This window comes from Lissotriton vulgaris, chromosome 1_1 (assembly GCF_964263255.1).
Source record: "Lissotriton vulgaris chromosome 1_1, aLisVul1.2, whole genome shotgun sequence".
Taxonomy (NCBI): domain Eukaryota; kingdom Metazoa; phylum Chordata; class Amphibia; order Caudata; family Salamandridae; genus Lissotriton; species Lissotriton vulgaris.
The window spans coordinates 77,647,019-77,670,245 of NC_141685.1; the positions used below are offsets into that span (position 1 = coordinate 77,647,019).

The 23,227-nt window shown below is 49.2% G+C and overlaps 1 pseudogene; it reads left to right on the forward strand.

Moving 5' to 3' along the window:
* The window catches only part of LOC147737404 (uncharacterized), a 74,827-nt pseudogene that overhangs the window by 16,077 nt on the left and 35,523 nt on the right, over positions 1-23,227 (forward strand).

Sequence of the window (23,227 nt, forward strand, 5' to 3'; positions counted from 1 at the left end):
GAAGTGCAGGTGCTGTCTATTGTGAATGAAAGAAGTGCTGGTGCTGTCCCTTGTGAATGAAAGAAGTGCAAGTGCTTTCCCTTGTGAATGTGAGAAGTGCAGGTGTGTCCCTTGTGAATGTAAGAACTGCTGGTGCTGTCCCCTGTGAATGAAAAAAGTGCAGGTGATGTCTCTTGTGAATGAAAGAAGTGCAGGTGCTGTCCCTTGTGAATGGAAGAAGTGCAGGTGCTGTCCCTAGTGAATGAAAGAAGTGTGCAGGTGCTATACCTTGTGAATGAAAGAAGTCCAGATGCCGTCCCCTGTGAATGAAAGAAGTGCAGGTGCCATACCTTGTGAATGAAAGAAGTGCAGGTGCTGTCCCCTGTGAATGAAAGAAGTGTAGGTGCTGTTCCTTGTGAATGGAAAAAGTGCAGGTGCAGTCCCCTGTGAATGAAAGAAGTACAGGTGCTGTCCCTTGTGAATGAAAGAAGTAAAGGTGCTGTAACTTAGGAATAAAAGAAGTGCAGTTGCTGTACCTTGTGAATGAAAGTAGTGCAGGTGTGGTCCCTTGTGAATGGAAGAAGTGCAGGTGTGGGCCCTTGTGAATGAAAGAAGTGCAGGTGCTATCCCTTGTGAATGAAAGAAGTCCAGATGCCGTCCCCTGTGAATGAAAGAAGTGCAGGTGCCATCCCTTGTGAATGAAAGAAGTGCAGGTGATGTCCCCTGTGAATGAAAGAAGTGCAGGTGTCATCCCCTGTGAATGCCAGAAGTGCAGGTGCTGTTACAAAAAAGTGCAGTTGCTGTCCTCTGTGAATGAAAGAAGTGCAGGTGCCGTCCCTTGTGAATGAAAGAACTGCAGGTGCTGCCCCTTGTGAATGAAAGAAGTGCAGGTGCTGTCCCCTGTGAATGAAAGAAGTGCAGGTGTCATCCCCTGTGAATGACAGAAGTGCAGGTGCTGTCACAAAGAAGTGCAGGTGCTGTCCCTTGTGAATGAAAGAAGTGCAGGTGTTGTCACAAAAAAGAACATGTGCTGTCCCCTATGAATGAAAGGAGTGCAGGTGTCTCCCTTGTGAATGAAAGCAGTACAGGTGCTGTTCCCTGTGAAAGAAAGAAGTACAGGTGCTGTCCTTTGTGAATGAAAGAAGTGAAGGTGCTGTCACAGAAAAGTGCAGGTGCTGTCCCTTGTGAATGAAAGAAGTGCAGGTGCTGTCCCTTGTGAATGAAAGAAGTGCAGGTGCTGTCACAAAGAAGTGCAAGTGCTGTCCCTTGTGAATGAAAGAAGTGCAGGTGCTGTCCCCTGTAAATGAAAGAAGTGCAGGTGTTGCCCCCTGTGAATGACAGAAGTGCAGGCGCTGTCACAAAGAAGTGCAGGTGCTGTCCCTTGTGAATGAAAGAAGTGCAGGTGCTGTCTATTGTGAATGAAAGAAGTGCAGGTGCTATCCCTTGTGAATGAAAGAAGTGCAGGTGCTTTCCCTTGTGAATGTAAGAAGTGCAGGTGCTTTCCCTTGTGAATGTAAGAAGTGCAGGTGTGTCCCTTGTGAATGTAAGAACTGCTGGTGCTGTCCCCTGTGAATGAAAAAAGTGCAGGTGATGTCTCTTGTGAATGAAAGAAGTGCAGGTGCTGTCCCTTGTGAATGGAAGAAGTGCAGGTGCTGTCCCTAGTGAATGAAAGAAGTGTGCAGGTGCTATCCCTTGTGAATGAAAGAAGTCCATATGCCGTCCCCTGTGAATGAAAGAAGTGCAGGTGCCATACCTTGTGAATGAAAGAAGTGCAGGTGCTGTCCCCTGTGAATGAGAGAAGTGTAGGTGCTGTCCCTTGTGAATGGAAGAAGTGCAGGTGCAGTCCCCTGTGAATGAAAGAAGTACAGGTGCTGTCCCTTGTGAATGAAAGAAGTAAAGGTGCTGTACCTTAGGAATAAAAGAAGTGCAGTTGTTGTACCTTGTGAATGAAAGTAGTGCAGGTGTGGTCCCTTATGAATGGAAAAAGTGCAGGTGTGGTCCCTTGTGAATGAAAGAAGTGCAGGTGCTATCCCTTGTGAATGAAAGAAGTCCAGATGCCGTCCCCTGTGAAAGAAAGAAGTGCAGGTGCCATCCCTTGTGAATGAAAGAAGTGCAGGTGATGTCCCCTGTGAATGAAAGAAGTGCAGGTTCTGTCCCCTGTCAATGAAAGATGCGCAGGTGCTGTCCCTTGTGAATGAAAGAAGTGCAGGTGCTGTCACAAAAAAGTGCAAGTGCTGTCCCTTGTGAATGAAAGAAGTGCAGGTGCTGTCCCCTGTAAATGAAAGAAGTGCAGGTGTTGTCCCCTGTGAATGACAGAAGTGCAGGTGCTGTCCCCTGTGAATGAAAGAAGTGCAGGTGTCATCCCCTGTGAATGACAGAAGTGCAGGTGCTGTCACAAAGAAGTGCAGGTGCTGTCCCTTGTGAATGAAAGAAGTGCAGGTGTTGTCACAAAAAAGAACAGGTGCTGTCCCCTATGAATGAAAGGAGTGCAGGTGTCTCCCTTGTGAATGAAAGCAGTGCAGGTGCTGTTCCCTGTGAAAGAAAGAAGTACAGGTGCTGTCCTTTGTGAATGAAAGAAGTGAAGGTGCTGTCACAGAAAAGTGCAGGTGCTGTCCCTTGTGAATGAAAGAAGTGCAGGTGCTGTCCCTTGTGAATGAAAGAAGTGCAGGTGCTGTCACAAAGAAGTGCAAGTGCTGTCCCTTGTGAATGAAAGAAGTGCAGGTGCTGTCCCCTGTAAATGAAAGAAGTGCAGGTGTTGTCCCCTGTGAATGACAGAAGTGCAGGCGCTGTCACAAAGAAGTGCAGGTGCTGTCCCTTGTGAATGAAAGAAGTGCAGGTGCTGTCTATTGTGAATGAAAGAAGTGCAGGTGCTTTCCCTTGTGAATGTAAGAAGTGCAGGTGCTTTCCCTTGTGAATGTAAGAAGTGCAGGTGTGTCCCATGTGAATGTAAGAACTGCTGGTGCTGTCCCCTGTGAATGAAAAAAGTGCAGGTGATGTCTCTTGTGAATGAAAGAAGTGCAGGTGCTGTCCCTTGTGAATGGAAGAAGTGCAGGTGCTGTCCCTAGTGAATGAAAGAAGTGTGCAGGTGCTATCCCTTGTGAATGAAAGAAGTCCAGATGCCGTCCCCTGTGAATGAAAGAAGTGCAGGTGCCATACCTTGTGAATGAAAGAAGTGCAGGTGCTGTCCCCTGTGAATGAGAGAAGTGTAGGTGCTGTCCCTTGTGAATGGAAGAAGTGCAGGTGCAGTCCCCTGTGAATGAAAGAAGTACAGGTGCTGTCCCTTGTGAATGAAAGAAGTAAAGGTGCTGTACCTTAGGAATAAAAGAAGTGCCGTTGTTGTACCTTGTGAATGAAAGTAGTGCAGGTGTGGTCCCTTATGAATGGAAGAAGTGCAGGTATGGTCCCTTGTGAATGAAAGAAGTGCAGGTGCTATCCCTTGTGAATGAAAGAAGTCCAGATGCCATCCCCTGTGAAAGAAAGAAGTGCAGGTGCCATCCCTTGTGAATGAAAGAAGTGCAGGTGATGTCCCCTGTGAATGAAAGAAGTGGAGGTGCTGTCCCCTGTCAATGAAAGATGCGCAGGTGCTGTCCCTTGTGAATGAAAGAAGTGCAGGTGCTGTCACAAAAAAGTGCAAGTGCTGTCCCTTGTGAATGAAAGAAGTGCAGGTGCTGTCCCCTGTAAATGAAAGAAGTGCAGGTGTTGTCCCCTGTGAATGACAGAAGTGCAGGTGCTGTCACAAAAAAGTGCAGTTGCTGTCCTCTGTGAATGAAAGAAGTGCAGGTGCCGTCCCTTGTGAATGAAAGAACTGCAGGTGCTGTCCCTTGTGAATGAAAGAAGTGCAGGTGTCATCCCCTGTGAATGACAGAAGTGCAGGTGCTGTCACAAAGAAGTGCAGGTGCAGTCCCTTGTGAATGAAAGAAGTGCAGGTGTTGTCACAAAAAAGAACAGGTGCTGTCCCCTATGAATGAAAGGAGTGCAGGTGTCTCCCTTGTGAATGAAAGCAGTGCAGGTGCTGTTCCCTGTGTAAGAAAGAAGTACAAGTGCTGTCCTTTGTGAATGAAAGAAGTGAAGGTGCTGTCACAGAAAAGTGCAGGTGCTGTCCCTTGTGAAAGAAAGAAGTGCAGGTGCTGTCCCTTGTGAATGAAAGAAGTGCAGGTGCTGTCACAAAGAAGTGCAAGTGCTGTCCCTTGTGAATGAAAGAAGTGCAGGTGCTGTCCCCTGTAAATGAAAGAAGTGCAGGTGTTGTCCCCTGTGAATGACAGAAGTGCAGGTGCTGTCCCTTGTGAATGAAAGAAGTGCAGGTGCTGTCTATTGTGAATGAAAGAAGTGCAGGTGCTATCCCTTGTGAATGAAAGAAGTGCAGGTGCTTTCCCTTGTGAATGTAAGAAGTGCAGGTGTGTCCCTTGTGACTGTAAGAACTGCTGGTGCCGTCCCCTGTGAATGAAAAAAGTGCAGGTGATGTCTCTTGTGAATGAAAGAAGTGCAGGTGCTGTCCCTTGTGAATGGAAGAAGTGCAGGTGCTGTCCCTAGTGAATGAAAGAAGTGTGCAGGTGCTATCCCTTGTGAATGAAAGAAGTCCAGATGCCGTCCCCTGTGAATGAAAGAAGTGCAGGTGCCATACCTTGTGAATGAAAGAAGTGCAGGTGCTGTCCCCTGTGAATGAAAGAAGTGTAGGTGCTGTCCCTTGTGAATGGAAGAAGTGCAGGTGCAGTCCCCTGTGAATGAAAGAAGTACAGGTGCTGTCCCTTGTGAATGAAAGAAGTAAAGGTGCTGTACCTTAGGAATAAAAGAAGTGCAGTTGTTGTACCTTGTGAATGAAAGTAGTGCAGGTGTGGTCCCTTGTGAATGGAAGAAGTGCAGGTGTGGTCCCTTGTGAATGAAAGAAGTGCAGGTGCTATACCTTGTGAATGAAAGAAGTCCAGATGCCGTCCCCTGTGAAAGAAAGAAGTGCAGGTGCCGTCCCTTGTGAATGAAAGAAGTGCAGGTGATGTCCCCTGTGAATGAAAGAAGTGCAGGTGCTGTCCCCTGTCAATGAAAGATGCGCAGGTGCTGTCCCTTGTGAATGAAAGAAGTGCAGGTGCTGTCACAAAGAAGTGCAAGTGCTGTCCCTTGTGAATGAAAGAAGTGCAGGTGCTGTCCCCTGTAAATGAAAGAAGTGCAGGTGTTGTCCCCTGTGAATGACAGAAGTGCAGGTGCTGTCACAAAGAAGTGCAGGTGCTGTCCCTTGTGAATGAAAGAAGTGCAGGTGCTGTCACAAAGAAGTGCAAGTGCTGTCCCTTGTGAATGAAAGAAGTGCAGGTGCTGTCCCCTGTAAATGAAAGAAGTGCAGGTGTTGTCCCCTGTGAATGACAGAAGTGCAGGTGCTGTCACAAAGAAGTGCAGGTGCTGTCCCTTGTGAATGAAAGAAGTGCAGGTGATGTCTATTGTGAATGAAAGAAGTGCAGGTGCTGTCCCTTGTGAATGAAAGAAGTGCAGGTGCTTTCCCTTGTGAATGTAAGAACTGCTGGTGCTGTCCCCTGTGAATGAAAAAAGTGCAGGTGATGTCTCTTGTGAATGAAAGAAGTGCAGGTGCTGTCCCTTGTGAATGGAAGAAGTGCAGGTGCTGTCCCTAGTGAATGAAAGAAGTGTGCAGGTGCTATCCCTTGTGAATGAAAGAAGTCCAGATGCCGTCCCCTGTGAATGAAAGAAGTGCAGGTGCCATACCTTGTGAATGAAAGAAGTGCAGGTGCTGTCCCCTGTGAATGAAAGAAGTGTAGGTGCTGTCCCTTGTGAATGGAAGAAGTGCAGGTGCAGTCCCCTGTGAATGAAAGAAGTACAGGTGCTGTCCCTTGTGAAGGAAAGAAGTGCAGGTGCTGTCCTTTGTAAGGTTACGGTTAGGTTAAGTATTAAGCGCTCAAATCACCCTGGTCCATCTCAGCGCTGAATAGAGACTGGACTTCTGGTAGAGTGGAGCCAGACCAGGGCATTACTTAGAATAGGAAAGCTTTCAGATGTTTCCTAAAAGTGCCATAACTCGAGATGGCTCGTAGAGCCTGTGGGAGCTGGTTCCAATATCTGGGGGCCAGATAGGAAAAGGCTCTCCCTCCTGTCCGGGTGAGACAGATTCGAGGAACTTGTAACAGTCCCTGTGTACTGGATCTAAGCCACCTACAGGGGCAGTATTTAATCAGGCTAAGTTGCAAGTAGCGGGGGCCTTTATCGTTAAGAGCGTTGTGGGTTAGGCAGCAGATTTTGAAAAAAGATCTTTTTTCACATTGAGCCAGTGCAGTTCTCTAAGCAACAGGGTTGACGAAGAGCCTGCCGGGTGATTTAAGATCATTCTTGCGGCTGTGTTCTGAGCAATCTGAACTTTGGCCAGGATAGTCTCACCCACTTCTGCCAGCAGGGCATTGCCATAGTCTAAATGACTAGTCACCATTGTGTGAACTAAAGTCCTACGATTATGAGGTAGGTATAAACAGAAATATTTTCCAAAGGAGTCAGAGACCCTAATAGCATGTGCTGGTCATGGTCGCAATATGGTCTTTCATGGACAGGGGGCGTTCAATTTTTATTCCTAAATTCCTTACGGAAAGTTTGGGGGAGGGAGCAGAGCCCAATTGGTCTGGCCACCAGTCGTCTGACCAGATGTCCGGAGCTTTTCCCATTAACATGATCACCGTCTTCCCTGGATTCAATTGCAGGTAATTCCCAGTCATCCATTCTGAGATCAGCTTCATTGGCGAAGCGTGTTTTTTCTAACTCTGGACATTTCCCGATAGTGAACAATAAGCTGAGTATCATATGCATATGAGATGATTTCAACGCCCAGCTGTTCCACAATATGAGCCAGAAGGGCCATGTATATATTAATGAGGGTAGGACTCAGACAGGATCCCTGTGGTACCCCCTTCTCTAAGGGCTTTTTGGCCGAGGAATCGGGACCTAAGGTAACCATTTGTGTTCTGTCCGACAAAAAGTGTTGTAGCCATTTTAAGGCTGTTCCTTTGTTACTGCAATCAGATAGTCTCTCCGCTAGCTTAGTATGAAAGATAGTGTCAAAAGCTGGGGAGAGATCTAAAAGTATCAGTATCGCGGAACCGCCTGAGTCTATAGTCTGTCTTAATGAGTCGGTAACCTCCAGAATGGCGGTTTCTGTACTAAAGCCTGGGCGAAAGCCCGACTGTGAAGGATCCAGGATTTCATTATGTTCCAAATAGGAACTAAGTTGATGGTTTATTATATTTTCCAGGAGTTTCCCCAAGAGAGATAAAAGGGCAATAGGCCGAAAATTGCTAAGGGTTGCGGGGTCCGCTGTAGGTTTCGTAAGAATAGGGCGGACCACTGCTTCTTTCCAGGGGGGTGGAATTATACCTGTAGATATAGAGCAATTGAAGATGTCACAAATTGCTGGGGCACAGCTCTTGGCTAGGAGAGCCATGATTTTTGGGGGGCATGAATCATTTGGAGACCCTGATTTTCTCAAGGCTAAGCCTTTTAGGACCTCCTCAATGGTGACCAACTTGAAGCTCTCCAGAGAGCAATTTGGTGTCTTCTGCTTCTCCTCCAGTTCGGCCAGAGTTGCGAATAAAAGAAGTGCCGGTGTCTCCCTTGTGAATGAAAGAAGTGCAGGTGCTGTCCCCTGTGAATGAAAGAAGTGCAGGTGCTGTCCGTTGTGAATGAAAGAAGTGCAGGTGCGTTCCTTTGTGAATGTAAGAAGTGCAGGTGTGTCCCTTGTGAATGAAAGAAGTGCAGGTGCTGTCCCCTGTGAATGAAAGAAGTCCAGGTGCGTTCCCTTGTGAATGTGAGAAGTGCAGGTGCTGTCCCTTGTGAATGAAAGAAGTGCAGTTACTGTCCCTTGTGAATGGAAGAAGTGCAGGTGCTGTCCGTTGTGAATGAAAGAAGTGCAGGTGCTGTTCGTTGTGAATGAAAGAAGTGCAGGTGCTGTCCGTTGTGAATGAAAGAAGTGCAGGTGCTTTCCCTTGTGAATGTAAGAAGTGCTGATGCTGTCCCCTGTGAATGAAAAAAGTGCAGGTGCTGTCTCTTGTGAATGAAAAAAGTGTAGGCGTTGGTCCTTGTGAATGAAAGAAGTGCAGGTGCTATGAAAGAAGTGGAGGTGCTGTCACAAAGAATTGTAGGTGCTGTCCCCTGTGAATGACACAAATGCAGGTGTTGTCCCCTGTAAATGAAAGAAGTGCAGGAGTTGTCCCTTGTGAGAGATAGAAGAGCAGGTGCCGTCCCCTGTGAATGCCAGAAGTGCAGGTGGTGTTACAAAAAAGTGACGGGTGCTGTCCCCTGTGAATGCCAGAAGTGCAGGTGTCGTCCCCTGTGAATGCCAGAAGTGCAGGTGCTGTTACAAAAAAGTGACGGGTGCTGTCCCCTGTGAATGCCAGAAGTGCAGGTGTCGTCCCCTGTGAATGCCAGAAGTGCAGGTGCTGTTACAAAAAAGTGTAGTTGCTGTCCCCTGTGAATGAAAGAAGTGCAGGTGTTGTCCGCGTGAATGACAGAATTGCAGGTGCTGCCCCTTCTGAATGAAAGAAGTGCAGGTGCTGTCCCTTGTGAATGACAGAAGTGTAGGTGCTGTCCCTTGTGAATGAAAGAAGCGCAGGTGCTGTCCCTTGTGAATGAAAGAATGCAGGTGCTGTCCCCTATGAATGAAAGAATGCAGGTGCTGTCCCCTGTGAATGAAAGAATGCAGGTGCCGTCCCTTGTGAATGAAAGAAGTGCAGGTGCTGTCCCTTGTGAATGAAAGAAGTGCAGGTGCCGTCCCTTGTGAATTAAAGAAGTGCATGTTCTGTCCCTTGTGAATGAAAGAAGTGCAGGTGCTGTCCCCTGTGAATGAAAGAAGTGCAGGTGTCGTCCCCTGTGAATGACAGAAGTGCTGGTGCTGTCACAAAGAAGTGCAGGTGCTGTCCCTTGTGAATGAAAGAAGTGCCGGTGCTGTCACAAAAAAGTACAGGTGCTGTCCCCTGTGAATGAAAGGAGTGCAGGTGTCTCCCTTGTGAAAGAAAGAAGTGCCGGTGCTGTCCCTTGTGAATGAAAGAAGTGCAGGTGCTGTCCCTTGTGGATGAAAGAAGTGCAGGTGTCGTCCCCTGTGAATGACAGAAGTGCAGGTGCTGTCACAAAGATGAGCAGGTGCTGTCCATTGTGAATGATAGAAGAGCAGGTGTCGTCCCCTGTGAATGACAGAAGTGCAGTTGCTGTCACAAAGAAGTGCAGGTGCTGTCACTTGTGAATGATAGAAGTGCAGGTGCTGTCCCTTTAGGATGAAAGAAGTGCAGGTGTCGTACCCTGTGAATGACAGAAGTGCAGGTGCTGTCACAAAGAACTGCAGTTGCTGTGCCCTGTGAATGAAAGAAATGCTTTCTTTGGGATTCCATACTCCAAGAGTGGATAGATGGAGTGTTACTGAGCTAGATGTCCGTGGCCCTCAGGACTGAGATGTTTGCATCACATGCCTTATTCTCCCTTGAAATCTGAAGATGTCCTCTTTAATGAATGCCTGTGCATTGAGGTTACAATACACTTCAAACATTATCTTAGAGTCTAAACTCATGTTTTAGGATGTCAAATGCACAAATTGGCATATGAATTCAGTTGCACAAAAACCTGTATTTGTAGTGAAATAATCTATGAATGAATGCATGCTTGAATAAAATGTGGAGCACAGAAATGGGAAAACTGCAAAGCATATGATAGTTGTTAGACCTGTCAGCCCTAGGATGGTCTTTCCCTGTTTGTTTTGCCCTTGCCTCATTTTTCCCACCTCTTTTTTTTGTTGGCCTTAAGTCTCCGGGCGCCTTCCCATTGCTAATCAATGCTGAGGTGCAGGTGCTCTCTTCTCCCAATATGGCTGCCACAGGCCCCTGCTACTGCGGAGTGGTCTTTTCAGTAGCACCCTAGTTGCCAGGATCTGGCTGGGACCCCAAACATTGTTGCAACACCAGCCTGCCTTTTTCTCCCATAGCTAGAGTGGGGAAGCTCCTGGAACGTTCTAGAATAGGGGCGGGATCTGCTTTTTCCGCCTTAGAGTGTGGTCACCTGACCTGACCTCTGTTAATTGCATTTCGGGGGCAATACTGATTGCGGAGTCCTTTGTTGGTGTCCCGCTGTGCCGCTGCCGGTCTCCCTTCCGCTGCTGCACTTTCCTCATCAGCTCAGCGAGGAGTGAGGGGACCACAACGACCAGGAGCCTCAGCGGCGGAAGCCGCCACCGCCTACACTGCGCCCGGAGGCGCTACATAAGAGAGGAGAGCCCCCGCGTCGCGGGATCGCGCGCGGGTCGCGCCAAGGGCGGGCCCGTTTATCCCGATCAAGGACGGGACGGACCACCCCTCTTTCAATCTTGTTGCGGGACCTTTGATTTGTAAGTACTCATTTTGCCTTATTGACATACTTGTTTTACCATGGCTTCGAAGGAGGCTAGAAGTAGGGCGGACAATGTAAACCTCACAGGAACAATGGACAAGTTCATTACCAGGGTCAATTCTGTAATAGACGAGGGGATCACGTTGATGGAGCGACAAGTCTTACAGGATTTAGCTATCGCTAGAAGATCATCCATAGGGCATATTGCCAACGCACGGACCCCTGAACAAAAGGACAAAGTAGTGGTATAGGTGCACTAGCGATCATAGAATCCCCGAATACACATCTAGCATCTCATGATGTAGACCATGTCTCCTTTGGGGATCAGTCTACGGTCTCCGAATCACTACTATTATCTCCCCACAAGCTTCCCTCTATGGCTAGCCCAGTGAAGGAGCATAATATCAGGCAACTACATGAGAGACGCCAAGGGGCTATTCCTAAGTATAAGCAAGGGCTGGCCAGTGACAACAGAGGGAAGAAAGGGAAGGTGCCAAAAAACACTAGAGCAACCACTACCACAAGGGAGCAGGCAGTTGTGGATGCCCCAGAAATTATAGCCTCACCTATAGAAGACCCAATACCCATTAGAACGGTACCCCAGGCTGAAAGCAGGGGGAAAACTCAAGGTGAAAGGGTGGAGGTGGAGGATCCCCGGATGACGTAATTAGACTCCTTCTCCGTCCAGTAGAGGATAGACTAACCAAGATTGAAAAGCATCTAAACAAGATCGAGCTTGACTCTAAGGGAAGTGTTGAGATCTTAAAAAAGGGAAACACACCTAGGGTTGCTCTATCGCTAATTAAAACCAGAGGGGAAAATGCCCCTATAGATTTGAGGGTCTTGCCAGCCACGATTGCAGCTCCACAGCCCACAGCTGACCTCCTTGTAAGCCTGGTTACTCTTGCTTCCATTTACCAGCTACTTCCTCTGGTCGAGGACGCCCATCTGGAGGCTCATGGTTTGGGTCAAGGCAGCTCTTAATTGTAAGATTACCCACCATCTCTGTCCAACACCAGAACTAATGAGACTCTCCATTAAGGGCTTGAAGGGCAATAACACCTGGGAACTATTTAATATCTATGCTAGAGGCACCCAAGGGGGGTGGGGGGGGGGCTAAATCTTCAACTATTTCCATTCTCTCTGAAGTGCCTCTCTCTTTTCCATCAGATTCCTTTGTTCTGGTCGGCGGTGACCTAAATTGTTCATTTGAACCTTTGGCGGCAGATGATATTTTGGGAATTTATGATGAGGATGTCAGATGGGGCATACCATCTTTGTCAATTATGCCAGTGAAGAAATGGTCGCCAGTGGTCATTCAATTGAATGCCCTAATGTTGGAATTTGGGCTAAGAGTGGTTAATGGACGTACGTCCTCTGATGTAATGGGAGAAAATACATGGATGGATGGACAGGTTTTTATATAGCGCAATATCACCACCAGGTCTCAAAGCGCTTTGCATTGGGAACCCGTCCTGGTTTTTCCCTGTGAGATAGCCCCTACTGGGTATCCCCAAGGTGAAAGCCAGGCATCCCGCTGCAGGGGGCCGTAGTGGAGATTAAGCAAGCTATTGCCCAGAGTTGCAGAGTGTGAACCTGTGATTCGAGTAGGCACCGAAGCGAGAATTACCGAGTCCGTGGACATTTTGGGCTCAAGACCCTGCCGCATCGGGAATTGAACCCTGGTCCCGGGTCTGATCTCAGCGTCCGGGTCTGCCTCCTCTAACCAGTGAGCCACACTTCTCCACATATAACGGGGTTTCTTGTCAGAGTAGAATTGATTACATATTGGTGGACAAGAGGTCCTGGAAGTTCGTGAATGACATGATCATTATACCATCTATGGACAGTGATCATAACCCCTTATCCCTTACAATGACGGAAATGTGGGAAAAGAAGGATCCCACTCCCATTACTAGACCTCGGATGTTAACAAAGGCAATCATACCATCTAATTGCAACAGGTTCCTTAAATGGCCAAACTTCGTTTTGAATGTTCAAAGATTAAGAACCTTAGCGGAAATCATAAGAGATCAGACTCTTAGGCTTTCTGCAGCCTGTAAGAATGAGGTTGGGCCCCCAGCTGTGGAATCAATTCATGTTGATACAATAGACATGATTGGCTCTCTATTTGTAGAGCCTTCATCCATGAAAAAGTGCCCTACGAGCGGCAAGCCAGTTGAGAAGTGGTTTGACAAAGACCGTAGAATGAAAAAAACGGTTTGATACTTGCCATCAAATGCAATAATTCTGTTGAGGTTCGGTTGGCGAGATTACAGTATAGGCGAGCTATCATAGAGGCCAAGAGGATATGGGAAGAATCACATTGGGACAGCCTAAAGGAAGCGAGCCAGTCCAAGAACGGCAAGCTTTTTTGGGCTTTGGTGAGAAGATCCAATGGTCGTGACTCAGACCAAATTCCTAACCATATAACTGATTGGGAGTGGTTTGAACACTTTAGGAAACTATATGTAGGAGATGAGGCTAGCGGTAGATCAGGGCCCTCTAGGCTGCTATAAATAAGATTGTACCTGCTAAAGCCCTGGGACAAGATGGTATACCGGGTGACTTATTCCGGGCTAATGCTGAGGAATGGGCCACTTATTTTGTATTCCTTCTTAATGCTCTGCTGGAAGGATCCCCAGTTCCAAACTCCTGGAAAGGAGCCGAAGTAATTCCTATTTACAAGAAAGGGTCCAGGGGGGACCCGGCCAACTATCGGCCAATAAGTCTTATATGTCTGCTAGTCAGGCTTCAGGGCTTGTACAAGCACTATAGACCAGGTATTTAGGATGGCACTTTTACACTGGAAGGTGGTTACCATAGCCAAGGGTGGTCTTTATTTAGCATTTATCGATCTAAAGACCGCCTTTGACTTGGTCCACCGAGACCGGCCATGGCTGGTCTTGCAGGAGATGGGGTTTCCCCTACCTATCTTGAACCTCCTGGCACGCTTGCATGATGGAAATTATGCCCGCATTAGATGGGGTACGCAGGAACAAAAAACAGATAAAATCCCTGTAAATAGAGGTGTCCGTCAGGGATGCGTATTGGCGCCTACCCTATTCACGCTTTTCGTGAATGGGGTAGTTTCCTTTTTGCTTGAAATTAACGCTGACACTCTAGTTTTGGCGGGTGACAAAGTCCCCGCCTTACTCTTTGCGGACGATACATTGCTAGTATCAAAAACTCCTGCCGGATTACAGAAGCTGCTGGATCGTTTCTGCCTGTTTTGTAAAACGAGGGGCTTAGTCATTAACACTTCCAAAACGAAGCTTCTTTATTTTAATCCTAGCAGATCGACTAAATCCATGCTGGTTCTTGATGGGGTGCCTCTAGAACGTGTCAAAGAGTTTGACTACTTGGGAATTAGAATCTCCGACAAGTTCAAATGGCAGCCACAGATTGATAAAATGGCTTTAAATCATAAGCGGGTTGTGGGGGTGTTAGGGTGGGAACATCGTGCCTCAAACACTAGGCCCATTGCCCCTGCCTTGGAAATTTATGCTGCAAAGGCTGTAGGCTGTGCCTTATATTGAGACGAACTCTGGGGTTTTGGTTGTGTAGACGTGCTAGTCACTGCAGAAAACAAGTTTTTTAGGGAGCTTGTTTCGCTCCCTAGGGGCACTCCAACTAAGCCACTTCTGAGTGATTTGGGGCATTGTTCAATCAAGGACCTAATTATGTTGCGACCTCTTTTATACTGGGCTCGGCTATGGCGCACCCCAGAGCTAGCCAGATATGCCGACGGCCTAAGAGAGGCAATGAACCTTCAAGGATCCCACAAGATTGGCTGGCTAGTAAATGTAAAAAAGCTCCTTCTGGATTCTGGCCTCAAAACTACATGGGAGTTAGGGGTTTGCGATGACCAAGGCAGAAACCAAGAGAGCCTTTTGGGCATGGGTTGATAAACAGGAACATAGGGACCCTAATCTGGGCAGGCTGACTGACGCATTTCATCAGCACAAGCAAGTGCCTCGTCTAGAGCCTTATCTAGATTTCATCCAGAAGCCGAGAGACAGGGCTCTCTTTATCCAGTTTAGAATGGGTACCCTTCCTCTTCGTGATCGTACAAGTAAATGGAAGCCCGCACCAAACGCCCTCGGAGTGCCCAAATTGTGTAGGTGTTACTGAAAATATTCCTCACCTTTTTTTTGTATGCCCAGCTTACACCAAACCTAGACTGTAGTGGCTTTAAACCTGTATGCCTACAGCTTGAGACTAGGAACCATTCTGTTGCTCTTAGAATACTCCATGCTGATGCCAGTACAACCTTGGCCTGCGGGGTGGCAACATTTTTAAGCTGGGCTTGGTTGATAAGACTGAAGGCTAAATGATGAATTTGTATAATGAACTATTCTAAACCTCATCAAAGCTGTTATAGTTTAATACATTTTTTAACACATCATTGTAAAAATGATTTTTAGATGAAATTTTTTCTTCTAAGGTATTTATTATGAAATGTGGTTTAAATTGTAAAAATGCTTCTATGATATTTTATATCGAAATAAAGCATTGTTGATTGATATATAAAGGAAGGAGGGAAACTTTTTAGTCAGTTGGGGCACCACTGACCTGGGGGAACCTACGCAGGAGACTTAGGCGGTAGGGCCTAGTCAGGATCCTATACCACTGGGAGTGGCAGGGCTGAGGTGCTGCCTTCCAAGCTGTGTGAGGAACACTGAATTAGCCCACTGATCTGGGCTGGCGGGAGGGGAACCCAGGGACCACCTGCAGTGACCTGCTGAGACTATCCTGTCATCAGCCTTCAACTCAACCCCCCCTCAAGAAACTGTCTCCTAAGTGCGCAGGAACCAACAAGCGCCAAGAAGGACTTTGGCCTGGCCACAGGACTACTGGGATTTATTTATTTTATTTATTTATTTATTTAAAGTTTTATATAGCGCAAACAAGATCTTTGCAGATATCAGAGCGCTTTACAGAAACAGTAGGTAGGATAAACAAGACTCCTAAATCAATATGAGATTCTGTAGACAGTGAGTTGCAAAAAGTAGGGTATCAATCATACACGAGTATACAGAGTAATAACAATCAAGAAACAATAATATGGAAACAGTACAATGTCTAAACGGATAAGATTATAGCACCCCAGAGGGTGAATAAACACAATGTTGAAGGCAGAGCAGTAGTCAGTAGTGGGTGCATTGCAGGTTATTGAGGCACTCAAGTCCTAGTGTACAAAGGTAAGTATTCGGACAGCCGATAATGAGGGAGCCAAATCCTGTCATTGTTCCAGTATCAATAGTGTTCAGGTGTATTTAGCCATAAGGATGGCCTTCACCTCTTTCTTGAAGAGTATAGTGGACGGGATAAGCCTGGTTTCTGGCGGGAGTGCATTCCAGATCCTAGGTGCCATTCCAGAGAAGGAGCGTTTGTATGTTTTTTCCTTCCGGAATCTCCGTGGTTTCAGGAGGAGAGTGTTTGTGCTTCTGTTGGTTCTTGAGCCTCCTGATATGGTCAGCTTATGGGAGAGGTAGTTGGGTGCCTTGTGATGTACGGCAGAGTGTGTCATACAGGCAATTTTCAACTGAATTGTGGCTTCAATAGGCAGCCAGTTCAGGGCTTTTAAGTCAGGGGATATATGCAAGTGTTTTCTTGAGCCGGTGATGAGTCTCGCGGCCGCGTTCAGGGAGGCTCTTAGAGGAGCCGTTGTTGTCAGGGGGAGCCCGCTGAGAGCCACAATTCCGTAGTCTGTGCGAGGAATGACTAAGGCTTGTACCACAGTTTGGAAGTCATTGGGTGGAAGGAAGGGTTTGAGTTTTCTCAGCGTGTTGATTTGGAAGTTGGCTCCTTTAGTTGCTATGCTAATATGCTGCTGCATGTCGAGATTGCAGTCCAGTGTGATGCCAAGGGATTTCGCTGAGTCCACACATTGAGTGCGGTTAAATGATTGAGCCAGGTTTGGGTGATGGCCTTTTTCGCAGGAGGAGAGATCAGAAGGAACTCAGTTTTCAGAGCATTTAGTTTGAGGTGATTGTCGGCCAGCCAAGCTTGGGTGTTTCTTAGTGTGGCATTCAACAGTTTGATGTCTTCAGGGGATTGAAGCTTGAGGTAGAGCTGAGTGTCATCGGCGTACATATGGAACTGTACCTTAGAGGATTGAAGCAAGGTGGTGAGTGGTTCCATGATGAGGTTGAACAATGTGGGGGATAGGGAGGAACCTTGCGGAACGCCCAGTGTTACTGGCACAGGCGAGGACAGTGCGTTGTTGATCTTGAACCTCTGAGAACGGTTGTGCAGAAAGGACGTGAACCATTTGAGAACCGTCCCGGATATGCCCATTCTGGTATTTAGGAGCTCCAGTAGATTCTCGTGTTTGACCGTATCAAATGCTGAAGAGAGGTCAAGAAGGATGAGGAGGCAAGACTCATTGTGATCAAGGATTTCGAGGGCATCATCTATTATGTGTGTCATGGCCGTTTCCGTGCTATGCTTTGCTCTGAATCCGGATTGGTGAGAGTTGAGGAGGTCAAACTGCTCAATGTGTTTTGTCAGTTGGAGTTGTACGCATTTTTCTAACAGTTTTGCTAGAGTGGTGATATTGGTGATAGGACGATAGTTGTTTAGGTCGGCCGGGTCAGCTGTGGGTTTCTTGAGTATAGGCGTGACTTGGCCAATCTTGAGGGAATCTGGGATGAGCCCTTGTTGCAGAGAACAGTTGATGATTTTAGTCCAGAGTGGGAGGAACAGGGGGGTGAGGACTTTAACAGCATTGGCAGGTAGGGGATCTGTGTGATGATTGGCGGGTTTCAAGGTGACCAGCAGCTTGTGGATTGATTCTTCGGAATAGGTGTCGAAGGACGTCCATGAAGCGTTGTTTTTAGCATGAGTGTTAGTTATGCATATGGAGCCGGCGAATCGACTTACATCCTTGATGAGATCGCTTCTTATAGTGTTGTTCTTTTGCTTGAAGAAAGCAGAGAAGTCTTCGCAACTTGGGATAGCCTTTGTTAAGTTGTTGGGTTGTGGAGGTTGCGTTTTGGTTTGGGTTTTGACTAACTCGAACAGTTTTTTTGGTCGGTTTTTAGCTTGATCCAGCTGTTGGCTAAAGAATATTGATTTCGAGCGTTTGATTTTTCTGAAGTAAGCGTTTCTCTTACTCTTAAGCGTTCTAATGTTCAGTGCTGAGGGGTCCGATCTCCACGCGCGCTCAGCTAAGCGCATCACACGTCTGTCTTCATTGAGTCTGCTATCGTACCATGGGTTCGAGTTCTTGGTGGAGACTCTCTTCAATTGCAAGGGTGCGGCTTCATTGATTATTGTAGACATGGAGTCTAGGTAGAGGTTGGTCAATGAATGCACATCAGAGACGTCCGTCGGGGGAAGAAGGAGACTGCCTGTGTGGGCAGGCAAGGTCTTTGGGTTAAGGTTCTTCAGGTCCCTCTTCCAAATCTTGGTTTTGGCAGGTTGCGCCGGGTTAAGTTTGACTTTTTCGTTGATGAAGAAGGTGATGATGTGGTGGTCTGACCAGTCACATGGTTCGATTGCGACTAGTTGGGTAGAGTCTTCTTTGGCGATGATAAGGTCAATGATAGAGCCTTTTTCATGTGTCGGACCGTTGCATATTTGGGTGAGGTCAAGCGCGTCGAGGAAAGTCTTAAGGCTCTTCACCACAGTGTCTTTCTGGTCATTCCAGTGGAGGTTGAAGTCTCCCAGGTAAATTTGATTGAGCTGTCGACCGGCATTGGTGGATATCGTGTCCATTAGCTGTTGGGAGAAGATGAAGTTGTCACCGGGTGGGTGGTAAATAACATGAAGGGAGCACACAGGTTTGCCCTCACTAGTAATCTCAAGGCAGATGAGTTCGCAGGCGGAGAGGGAGGGGGAGGTTGCTCCTGTAGATGCATGCGATTCCCCCGCCCGTCTTGCCATTCCTGTCGAGTCTAATAATGCGATAGTTGGGGGGGACTAGTATGTCCATTATAGGTGTGGATGTTTCAGTTAACCACGTTTCAGTCAGAATGGCTAGATCAATGCCCCTTGATAAGATGAGCTCCGCGATGCCAGAGGAGTGTCTCCGGGCCGATCTGCAGTTGAGCAGGATACACTTTAGTCTAGGGGTGAGGAGGGTGGGAGAATGTTCTAAGGAGAGGGGGATATTTTTGAGATTACCAGGGACAGAACTTCTGTCACTCAGTGTGGGTGGCCTGAGGGGATTTGTGAGAATCGTGGGTATGGGGAGGTGTGTTGTGGGTGAGCGTTTTGTGGGACCTGGGCCATAGGAGCAGAGTAGATTGTGTAAGTCTAATTTTATCATGGACTGACACAGGACAGCCAATGATCAACCAGGTACCGGGCTGTGCTACTCCTGCGCCCCTCTGACTTCACCTGGACCCCTGCACTGTCCTGCCTAACTCCCGCTGGCTAAACGGCCTGTACTGCTAAGCTCTCATCCTTCCTAGCTCTAGCCTCCTGAACTGCCTGGCCATCTGGACTGATTGTCCTGCTCAACCGAATGGTGCACCCCCCCCAGCGCTCCCCTCTGTGCCCTGGGGAAGCGCTGGCTCCCTGCATCCTGTGTTGCCTCTGAAGCGTGAGCGCTGTGCCCCCCGTGGCGCTACGATCACCAGCCGGCTGCCTGTACCGCGCTGTGGTGTGCCTCGGAGCCCTGCAACTCCCTGCGCTACGCCTGAGAAGCGCTAGCGGCCCCACTCACCGCCGTGGCCCTTGCCGCCTCGCCAGACGCCGGTCGTGGCCACAGCCGGCCCCTCAGCGCCCCCCCGGGAACCAGGAGAGGGCAGCCGCCTTTTGACACTGGGCCGCACTAAGCCCGACGAAGCTTGAAGCCCCTGCCCGACTTACGTGACGGGGGCGTCGGAAGAGACTCCGCCCCCGTCGCGCTGTGATTGGTCACTGCCGCCGCCCCCCGCAGGCTGCGCTGCCTCTGGCGGCTGCGGGAGCGCCTCAGCAAGGGCCTACCCTGGACCGGCCCACCACTCACCGGAGGGCCCTGAGAGAAGCCCGGGCCCTTCTCCCAGCCGGCAAGACCCACGAGAAGAGCGCTAGAGCGCGTGGGTCTCCCCTGAGCGGCCTGCACACCGCCCTGGCTGGAAATACCAGTGCGGGTGCTTCGGAGTCAGCGTGAGCCCCCCTCCCTCTGCCGGCGTGCTGAAACCACCGCAAGGGCCCTGAGGGGGGGGATGAAGAAAGGTAAACCCCCGGGGAGGCCCCAATATCGCCCCTCCCCGCAGGAGACTGTTGTTGGGTCCCGTTGGACACTGTGGTGCCTGCAGGGCTTCTGGAACTGAGCAGGAGCCCTGTGTTGACTGAGGAACCCTCGAAGAGGATTCAGGGACTGCCCTATTAGTTGAGTTAACCCCTGCCTGGGGTAAACCTGAATGCCCGACACTGTTGCTTTATGCTTGGGGTACCCTGGATCCCTGAAATGCTCATTTTAACCAGATGTATGGTTTATCCTTGCCTAATTAAATCACCACCTTGGCTTAATGCCTTGTGTATTAGTGCCTAATGGAATATTTAGTGCCGAGTAATGGAATGTTCATGATTTCCTGCTAAAATGGTTATTCCCAATGAAATGTTTCTTTGTGATTAAGGAGATGTTTACCCTGGCATGAGGAAGTGTTTATTTCTGCACAAAGTGATTACTGAAGGGTTTACTTCAGATTACTGAGTTGTTTTACTCCAGCCTCATGAAATGTTTTGCTCTTGTTTAATGGCATGCTGATTCCTGACGCGATGAAATGTGTATTGCTAAGTGATGAAATGCTATTCCTTTAATGAAATGGTTATTGCGATATGCTACATTGATCATTGAACTGCTCCCTTCACTCCCTTGATGAAATGCTTGATGAGATATTGATGCCTTGATTATTGATCACCCTGAACCTTGATCTAGATAAAAGCTATTTGATTTTTACTCAAACTTACTGGTGTGGTGTCAGTCATTGCGTGCGTTTCCGGCCTCAGTGGATGTGTGTGCTGTATGGTCACTTTACACCTAAGCTTTCGGGTGCCTGCCTGCTCGCGCCAAGCTACCCCCCGGGGAACTGGTGACCCCAGTTCCTACATTGTTGAGAGGTGGGATCAGGAGCTGTGGCTATACAGCACCCTCCAGTGAGAGAGTGCACCGCAAGTACACTAGACACCTATTGTGTACGCAAGCCTAATCAATTGACCCCCCCACTTTCTATTCTGAGTATGCAAAGTCCTGTGTTGACCCGATACTGTTACCTATGTCCTAGTGCTTTCCCTTTGTTTTATCTGGGTCCCCACCTGGCAAAATGGAGTTCCAGCTAGCCGATCTAGAAGAGTATACAGTGGTTCAGCTAAGGGAATTTTGTCAGGGGATGGGGTGCCTGTTTGGCGGAGAGCCGCGAAGGAGGAGCTCTGTACAGCCTTGAGGGCATGGGTAAGTGCCCACCCAGAGGGGAGAGGGGATGGGGGACAGGGGGGGCAGGGTGCACAAGGGGAGGCGGGTGCTCCAGGAGAACTAGACCTTCTCAACATTGTTGTGACTGAATGTGTTGCCAGGAAGACGTTCCGGGGCAGGCAGCATGTATCTAGGAGGAGTGCGTCGTCAGAGGAGTATGAGGACAGGAGGGAAGAGAGGAGATTGAAATGGGAGCTTGCCAAGCTAGATCACGAGAGGGAGAGAGAAAAGGAGTATAAAAGGTTCGCAATGGAAGAGAAGAAGCTGACGCACGGGCTTCAGCTTAAGGAGTTGGAACTGTGAGCCTTGCAGTTAAGTTCGCCAGGAAATGCTAATGGTGGCAGCGTACCAGAGGCTCCACATGAGCCTAAGTTTTGGTTACCCAAAGAGGTGATAGCGAGTTACACTCTGGGGGATGACATCGCCAGGTGGTTGAAGGCGTATGAGGTGCCTTGACAGACCATGGGGTGCCTGAGAACTACTGGGGAGGTGGCCTGTATCTATACATACCTCCCAATGTCAGGGACACCCTCCTGTACCTAGAGAAGGCGGACCAAGTCCGATATCACCCCATGAAGGAGGCGTTACTTAAAAAGTTTGGCCTCAACCTCGAAAGGTATCGCCAGAAGTTCTGTGGCAGCCATAAGCTGTCCACACAGAATTGGGTAGACTTTTTTGATTATGCCCGTAAGGCTCTGGATGGTTGGGTGCGTGGCAGCGAGGTGCATGATTATGCGGGTGTAACCGGGCCGAGGGGCCGCTCCCCTTTTCACCCCGGAGTGTGTCTAAACTCTGTGACCCCCCCCTCTTCTCTCCGCAGGTGACCGACTCCTCGAATTGGGCCCCGGGGGCGGTCCAGTATAGCTGTGATGAGGAGGACCTAGAACACGGCCCCTTTAACTGGCTCGGAGCCGGAGAGGAGGAGGAGGGACTGTCCTTCCCTTTAAAAGAAGCACGAAACCAGGACCAGGTGTGTCTATACACCGGAGGAGTGGTCAGAGAGGTGCAGAGTGGAGGAGCGGCGTGGAGCAGAGGATTCGAGTGGAGTGCGGAGCGTAGAGAAGAGGAGACGGAGAGGAGAGGAGAATACAGGAATCGCGGATTGCCTGGGAGAGCGAGCACAGCGGGACGCTACGAACCCATGGGGACATCTCTACCCGCCCGGACCAAGACGGCCGAGGAAGAGTCCGCCGAGCGAGAGAACGACGGAATAGCGGTCAGGGGAGCACCGGAAAGAGGAGAGGAAGAAGAACCCAGCTACCAAGAGCCAGACGGGTTGCTGAGACAGACGACCCCCACGATCCCAGGAGGGCACCGGACCCACGATCCGCCCAGCCACTCCCCCGGAGGGGCGTGGCTAACAGAGGTACGGGGTCGGGTAACTGGGTGGTTGAGGTTGGGGAAGGGACGACCGGCTGGCCCCTAGTGTAAAGTGTCCCCCTGCACTTCCCTCACTGATCGTATCGAGAGTAATGCACACAGTCTTCCCTCACTACCTTACCCCCTTGTACTGGCTGTAGCCTACTACAGTATACTCACCCCTCCTCTGTTTTCTGTTTCCCCCCCTCGGTGGAGACTGGGTCGAGACGGAGCCCGGAGCGCCTGAGAGGAGGACCCCGACCCGACGCCGGGAGCCCGACGGACACAGCAAAACCCGACGAGAAAGAAGTCGGTCCCCTCGACCTTTGTTTGTGCGCCCCACCTGTACTGATAGACTATTTCACGCAATAAAACCTAGTCTAACCACAACTAAGACTCGCCTCTTGCCTATCCCCACCCAAACTGCCACAGCGGGCCTGTACAACCTATTTTTGAAAGAGCACCTCTTGGATGAATGTTTTTCGGAGCTGCGCCAACATCTGGTGGACTGCAAGTTGACTGATCCCCGTGAGCTTGCGGAGGAGGCGGATACTTGGGTTAGCACCCGAGTGTCTCACAAGGGCCCCTGGGGAGATGGCCAGAAAGGCGGACAGGGTTTTCGCACAGAAGAAAGAGGGGGGAGATAAAAAGGAATTCTCACGAGGCCCACAACCTAGACAGTTCGGGATGGGAGTAGGGCCCCCACCTCAGTTCAGTTCCCCGAAGCCCACTTACCCTGACAAGAGTCAGCAGCCAAGAACTGTCCGTTGCTATGAATGAGGGGAGGTTGGACACTACAAGGGGGATCCCCAGTGTCGTAAGAGACCCCCAGCCCCCACAGGAGGCAAGATTCCCAGGGTGGCTACTGTAGCACTTGGGATGGAGCTGCCCCTAGATAGGGAAGGGGAGTGGACAGGCCTGACCCTGGTTTCACTTGGGGACAGAGAGTTGGTCCCAGTGACGTCCTTACCATCAAACACTGCTAAGTACCAGCAGAGGGTAAAGGTTAACGGGGAGGAGGTGGAGGCTCTGAGGGACACAGGTGCCAGCATGACCACCATAGTGAGGCAGCTGGTGTCCCCTGAGCAAGTGATCCATGATGTATTCCATCCGGTCGTGTTGGCTGACGGC